We start from the raw sequence: 7562 nt of genomic DNA on the forward strand, positions 1-7562 counted from the left end.
AGTCTGAGAGCTTAAAACCTGTGTGTGTGTGTGGCGGGGGGTGGGGGGGCGGAGATAAGGATGAGATAAAGGAAAAACTATCTGGATGGTAAGAGTTGACCTAAGCACAGCAGTGCTTAAATGTTGGTCTTTCTCAGACTTCAGGAGGAAGGGGAGAAAAGAAGGAAATAGGAAAACAGAAAAGAGAAGATGGGGGAAAAATTTTAAAATAAAAATATTAAGATAAACAATTAAAAGTAATAAGCAAAAGCACAGCAGCTCTGCAGCACAATGGGCATGGCTTGGTGTAGGTAGGTTGGGTCTCAGGGGTTGCTCTCTGAGGCCCTGCCTTAGTGGATGCTGGTAGAAGAAGAATGGCAGCACCCCATCCCCCCACAGACCATGCGTTGCCAGCCACTCTTTTGAGTCCAACCTTCTTGTGCCTCAGGTGGGTCTAATTGTTTCTGTTTTTTAAGTTCTGCCCGGTTTTTAAGTCCTTGCCCATACACTCAGTATTGCCACCACAGTTAAAATCTCCTGCCGGTCGGTGGGGGGACTTTCTGGCCAGGATTGAGTAGGGGGATTGTGAAGTCAGTTTTTTCCCCTGGCTCCGCCTGAAGTTGGCGAGCTGCTGCGCCCAAGGGAGAACAAGCCTGCAGAGGGGGACGGATTTCTCTCTCCACACCCAGTGGCTCTCAGTCCCGGGTGAGGTCTTCCCTCTCCAGAGATTATGGTATGAGTGATTCAGTCTCTCCTTCTCTTCTTCTGGTCTCTCCGCTGCCCTGCCAGGCAGTGCCATGCATGGCTCCAAAGGTCTGTGTGCCTCTAGACACACAGAGGCCCCGCCCCCGCGGGTGTCCATGGAACTGTGCGCCTCTGGACTCACAGCTGCCCTGTGCGCATGGTTGAAGCCTCTGGGCACTTTGTCTCCTGGCTCTGCTTTGAGGCGCTCCCTCCCCCAAAGTCTCTGGTCCCAATTCACACTCACTCACAAGCATCCATGAGACTGCTGTCGATAAGTGGTCTGTGCACACACCTCTGTTCTTGGAGATAGGAAAGCTGTGGCTTTTAATTCTCAGTTTGGTAATTGCGGGCAGATGGAGGTAATAGCACTCCTTACTTCTTCACCTTCTTGCCCCTCCCCTCTAGTCTTTGTCATTTTTGTTCTTTCCTTGCCACTCACAGAGTTCCCTTTAATATTTCTTGCAAGGCTGGTTTAATGGTCATAAACTCCTTTAGTTTCTGTGAAACCCTTTATGCCTCCTATTTTGAAGGATAGCCTTGATGGGTAGATGATTCTTGGCTACAGATTTTCCCCATTCAGCACACTGAATATGTCACACCCCTGCCTTCTGGCCTGCCAACGTTCTGTGGAGACATCTGCAGCTAGCCTTGTGGGTCTTCCCCTATCTGGTAAGGACTTCTTTAATCTTGGTGCTTTTAAGATTTTTTTCTCTGTTGCTATATTTTGCTAATTTAACTACATTATATCTTGATTTTGGCCTGCTTTTGTTGAGTTTGATGGGAATTCTCTGTGGATGTCTGTTTCTTTTTACAAATTAGGTAAGTTTTCAGTTATTTCCTTAAATATTTTTTCGCTCCCCTTTCCATCTTCTTCTTCTGGGACTCCTATGATATGAATATTATGATGTGTTATGTAGTCACTGAGTTCCCAAAGTCTACTTTCCTATTCCAAAACTATTCTTTCTCTTTTGTTCACCTTCAATTTTTCCATTATTTTGTCTTCTATATCACGTATTACACTGAGTCTCTTCTGAATCTGTTATTGTATTTTTCATTTTTGTTTTTTTAAACTCTTTAATCTCTGCAGTAAGGGCCTCCCTGAAGTCCCTATTCTTTTCTACAGCCTGACAAGTATCCTTATGATTGCAGCTCTAAATTATACATCAGGCATACCACTTACATCTGTTTCATTTAGATCTCTGGCCATGACCTCATTTTATTCTTCTTTTGTGATGAATTTCTATGTCTTGACATTTTTCTAAGTCTTTTTCTTCTATGTGTTAGAAAAGCCTGTTATGTTCCTATTCCTGGGAGTAATGGCTTCATGAAGAAGAGGTCTTATAATGTTCAGAGCCTGGCACTTCAGTGAGTGTCTCTGGTGTTTACTGCCTGCACTCTGCTGCGGTGTTCTGGCCAGTCATCTGCAGAGGTCAGTATTTGGACCTTGGGCAGAGTGTGGTGAGTTTCAACTACGTGTGCTCTAGTCTCGTTGTTAAATGAGACCTGATGCTCCTTCCACTGGAACTGAAGCCTTGCAGAACTCTCTGGTCAGGGACGTGTTATGCATGGGAGTTCCTGCTGGTCTCCTAGAGAAGGATGCACTTGGCTGGGACTGGGGCACCCTGGCTGAGAAAGGCAGCAGCAGCAGCTGAGTGCATGAGGGTGGGACGTAGTGCAATCAGGTTAAGAAGCCAGTACCGGTGCTGTGTGCTGAAGCTGATTTACGCCGAAGGCAGGGGAGGGGAAATGCATGAGCCAGCTCCTTTGTCCAGGATGAGGGGTCTCTGCACTTGCTGTGCATAAGAAAGCACTCCTAGCAGAGATAATAATCCCACCCTCCATGTGTCCCATGTATTGTTCAGACCTCCATTTTCATGTTGTTTGTTGGCTGTTTACCTGGCAGGAGCAACACGGTGCATGTTGGACTGTGTCCCAGCCAGATCTGCTGATCCTTAAAACCCCACACTCTAGGGACATGCTACAGTAGGGGCCTGTGCTAATCTTCTGGGGGACAGTCTCGCCAGGCTGGGACCAGTGCAGGTTTGACCAAGAAGGATAGTTGCACCAGAGTGCAGTGGCATGGGGTCTGCAGCAAGCAAGCTAGGTGCCAGTGTCAGGGCTAGCCGCTCTCAGCAGGTGTTTCTGAATCTATGCTGAGGGGTAGTGGGGGGAAATGGTGCCTGCAGGCTCCTTTGGCTCGGAACGGCACCTCTCTGAATGCCGTCCCTCAAATATGTGCTCCCAGAATATGTGAACACTGTCTCCCCTGTGAGCTTTATGCACTTCTCCCTGCCTTCTGCCCCCAGGCTGCTTGCCTACTTTCTCTCTAGGAGTAGGACAGCACCCTCAGGGCCCTGTCCCAGCCAAGCCCACCAACTGTTAAAACTCCAGGCTTTAAGCTGATTTGGTAAGAACTCACAAAAACCAGCCCCACTCATTTTCCCAGTCAATGGCTTTGAGGAAATGTTCTCCTTGCGCATTTCCATGCAGACTCTACTCCCTTTCGCCCTTCTCCACAACCATGGTTCCTTCTGATCGCAACACCAGAAGTCCATTTTCCCCCTAAAACACATCTCCATGCTTCCTATGTTCTACTATGTGGCTTCTTCTCTTCCTTTGATTTCTGAGGTCTTTGGAATGATTTGATAATTATCTAGTTGTGTTGGTGGGAGGAGACAAGCCTAGATTCCTCCTACCTGGGTGCCAGTTTCTTTAACAAACAGACTCTTAAATACAGAGAACAAATTGTTGGTTACAAGAGGGGAGGTTGGTGGGTTTGGGTTTAATAGATAAAGGGGATTAGGATTACAATTTTCTTTATGATCACTGAGAAATGTATAGAATTGTTGAATCACTATATTGCACATCTGTAACTAATACAACACTATATGTTAATTCTATTTGAATAAAAATGAATAAGTAAATAATCAATATCATTAATTATCCAGGATATCATATCAAACCTACAGTGAGATATCACCTTATGCCTGTTAGAATGACTCAAATAAAAAAGGTAAGAAATAAGTGTTGGCAAGACTGTGGAGGAAAAGCAATCCTCATGTACTATTGTAGTAATGTAAACTGGAGCAGCCCCTGGTGGATATAGTATGGAGGTTCTTCAAAAAATTCAATATAGGGGTGCCTGAGTGGCTCAGTCGGTTGAGCATCTGGCTTCAGCTCAGGTCATAATCTCGTGGTTGGTGGGTTTGAGCCCTGCATCGGGCTCTGTGCTGACCACTCAGAGCCTAGAGCCTACTTCGGATTCAGTGTCTCCCTCTCTTTCTGACCCTCCCCTGTTCATGATCTCTCTCTCTCTCTCTCTCTCTCTCTCTCAAAGATAAATAAAACATTTTTAAAAATTCAAAATAGGAATACCATATGTTCCACTAATCCCACTACTGAGTATTTACCCGAAGAAAAGCCCTAACTCAAAAGGATACAATAATCCTTATGTTTGTACCAGCATTATTTATAATAGTCAAGAAGTAGGGGCACCTGGGTGGCTCAGTCGGTTGAACATCTCATTCTTGATTTCAGCTCAGGTCATGATCCCAGGGTTGTAGGATTGAGTCCCAAACATGCTCTGCACTGAGCATGGAGCTTGTCTAAGATTCTCTCTCTCTCTGTCTCTCCCTCCCTCCCTCTCCCCCCCCCCACACTCTGAACCTTACCTCCCACTTGCACACACTCTTCCTAAAACAAAAAAAGTCAAGATATAGAAGCAACCCAAGTGTCCATTGATAGATAAATGATAAAGAAGAAAAGAAGATGTGGTATACATTCAACAGAATATTAGTCAGCCATAAAAAAGAATGAGATCTTGCCATTTGAAAAACATGGATGGATCTAGTAGGTATCCTAAGTGAAATAAGTCAGAAGAGAGAGACAAATATCATATGATTTCACTTATATGTGGAAACTAAAAAAACAAAATAAATGAACAAAGAAAGAAAGAAACAAAACACAGACTGCTAAAAACAGAAAAGAAACTGGCCATTACCACAGGGAGGGTGGGGGTGGGGAATGGATAAAATAGATAAAAATGATTAAGATGTACAAGATTCTAATCCAGAAATACTGTCCTGTACACACGTTAGTCGTGGGCATGAAAAACACAGCACAGGAAATGTAGTCAGTGATACGGTAAGAGCACTGCATGGTGACAGATTGTGACCACAAGCATTGTGGCGAGCACCGAGTGATGTATGGAATTGTTGCATCAGCACGTTGCACTCTTGAAATTCATACAAAGTTGCATGTTAATTATACTTCGATTAAATAAATAAAATAATAAAAAATAAAACATCAAAAAATTAAAAATAAATTTGGGACTAACTCAAGGGGAATTGCTTAGTATCTCTCTCCCATTGTGTTTCAGGGCCAGGGTGTGAACATGCTACCCTCCTTGTTCTTTTTTTTAAGTTTGTTTATTTATTTTGAGAAAGACTGAGACAGTGTGAGTGGGGAAGGGCAGAGGGAGGGATATAGAAAGAGAATCCCAAACAGGCTCCGCACTGCCTAACACAGGGTTCAAACTCAACGAAACTGTAAAATCATGATCTGAGCTGAAACCAAAAGTCAGGCGCTTAACTGACTGAGTCACCCAAGTGCCCCACTTCTTGTTCTTAATGCTGCTGAGAATATTCTCCTCCCACTCCATCTTGAAAACATCTTTTAAGTTTCATATTAGGAAAGTACAAACTAAATCATCCCTCACTGAGATGATTCACTTCACAACTAGCTGGTCTCCCTTATAGATCACACTTGTTTGTTGTTGGTGGTGGTGGTGGTTTGTTTGTTTGTTTTACTTGTTTTAAATCTAAGTCTGCCATTTGGTCTCGCCCATTTGGCAATATATCAGGTCTTTGACTCTTTCCTGTAATATATATTTTTTAAATCTCACTTGTCTCTAGTCATTTTTTGGACTTTGTTGTCAACCATAATAGAACCATGTCTGAAATTACAAACTTAGTCAAACTATCATCACATTTTTATCAATCGCTATAGCTCAAAAAACTATGACAATAGCAATTTTTAAATTTAACTTGTATTTCATTGTTTGCTCTTTACAATCCTAGACTCTAACTAATCTGTCATTCCTTTGCCCTTATCTCCAACAATGTGGACAGAGCATCCCAAAGTTGCCCAAAGTCAATGTACCTTTTGACATGAGTGTTAGAGTCCATACTACAGGCTGAATGACCTTAAACCAAAGACAAACAGGTAGGACAGGGTCATAATAAGTTGATCATATGCTACTCCCTAAATACATAATTGTGATGCCAAATCCACCTTTGACTTTATTCAGTTGTCAGTTCCAATTTGCACAAGGACTATGAAATGACTGACATATTCTTCAAACCCTATCCTCATTTTTGTATAGTAAAAAAGCTGATAGCGTTATCTTAGAATTGAAAACTGATATGTAATACAGGTAAGTTCCCAGGTGAGATCTTGCACATTGTCTTGCCTCTATGTCTTTAAATGTTTCTCTGATTACAATGATCTTGTCTCTTTCCCTCCTACAGTAAATAATTTTCCTACTGAATCTTGGTATGTCCAGTTTCCTAGTTCCCTTCCCTTTTAGTCTCAGACTATCAATAATCACTTTGTATATTACATACAGATTTTTGTCCACTAGTGGACACTCCCCGCAAGTGTTCAAAGATACTCAGACAATAAGTTCTACCATTTAACAAAAATACACATGTCCCCTTAACATTACACCTTTTCTCACCTCTTCACAAATGCTTTTCTCAGGGTAATTTCTTTTCCATGCACAAATGCTTCCCTTTCTTTATGAAACCATTCCCTCTCCCACTGTCACTGTATGGTGTGCCCCCTCCTCAGGCCAAAAGTTTCACACTTTCCAGGAAAACACTAACTCTGTGCTGAAAATTTTTATGAAAAATTCTCAGTCCTCACTCAATGCCTCTTCCTTCTGAGACCTCTCATTCAATACTTAATGCCTCTTCCTTCTGAGCCCTCTCTCACCCCTTAGAGGAGTCTGCTTAACCACCTCATAAATGTCCTCCTACCTCTGTGATTGTTCTTTCTTAGCCTCCCCTTTTTTTGGTTCCTCTTCCATAACTTAACATTTATGTTTTGAATTTCTTCTGTGCTTACTTATGTATTTATTTATGTATACTCTCTTGTTGAGAAATCTTCATTATCCTCATATTTTCAAATAACATCACTATGTTAAAATCTTCCACATTTTTTATTTATTTTGAGAGAGAGAGAGAATGAATCCCAAGTAGGTTCTGCACTTTCAGGGCAGACCTCACATGGGGTTTGATCCCAGGAACTGTGAGATTATTACCTGAGCTGAAATCAAGAGTTAGTCACTCAGACTGAGCCACCAAGGCAACCAAAATCTTCTGAATATTTAACTGTTTAAAGCCACAACTATAAACTCCAGATCCATGTATCCAATTGTCTACTTGATATCATTTCTTACAGTCTCTCATATGTGTATACATACTCTTTTTCTCTCAATATGCAGAGCCCAGGACTTCATTACCACTCGATGTGCCCAACAACAAATGCTAAAGGGAATATTCTGGTTGAAATGAAAAGATGAGAGACTATAGGTCATACGAAGCTATAAATATATCCAATAAAGAGAAATATAAAACATAGTATTATAATTTTGGTTTTTAACTCTATTTCTTATTTGTTATGACTTAGAGTTTAAGCACATTAAAATCATGTTAAGTTTATGTTAAACAGAAGTCAGCATCATGGTGGCATGAAATGTCCCTCCTTTGCATCCCCTTTATTAACAATGATGAGACATTCGTACATGATCAAAAGTGACTCTGTAGAAGTGGCTGGAC

At 42.0% G+C, this 7562-nt stretch overlaps 1 long non-coding RNA gene across 1 annotated transcript; it reads left to right on the forward strand.

Moving 5' to 3' along the window:
• The first annotated feature begins 627 nt into the window (after positions 1–627).
• LOC115293731 lies at positions 628–7362 on the forward strand. Its single transcript, XR_003909574.1, has 2 exons — positions 628–712; positions 7229–7362. It is a non-coding gene; the product is annotated as an uncharacterized LOC115293731 (long non-coding RNA).
• The last annotated feature ends 200 nt before the right edge of the window (positions 7363–7562 follow it).

The sequence above is a fragment of the Suricata suricatta genome, chromosome 6 (assembly GCF_006229205.1).
Source record: "Suricata suricatta isolate VVHF042 chromosome 6, meerkat_22Aug2017_6uvM2_HiC, whole genome shotgun sequence".
Taxonomy (NCBI): Eukaryota; Metazoa; Chordata; class Mammalia; order Carnivora; family Herpestidae; genus Suricata; species Suricata suricatta.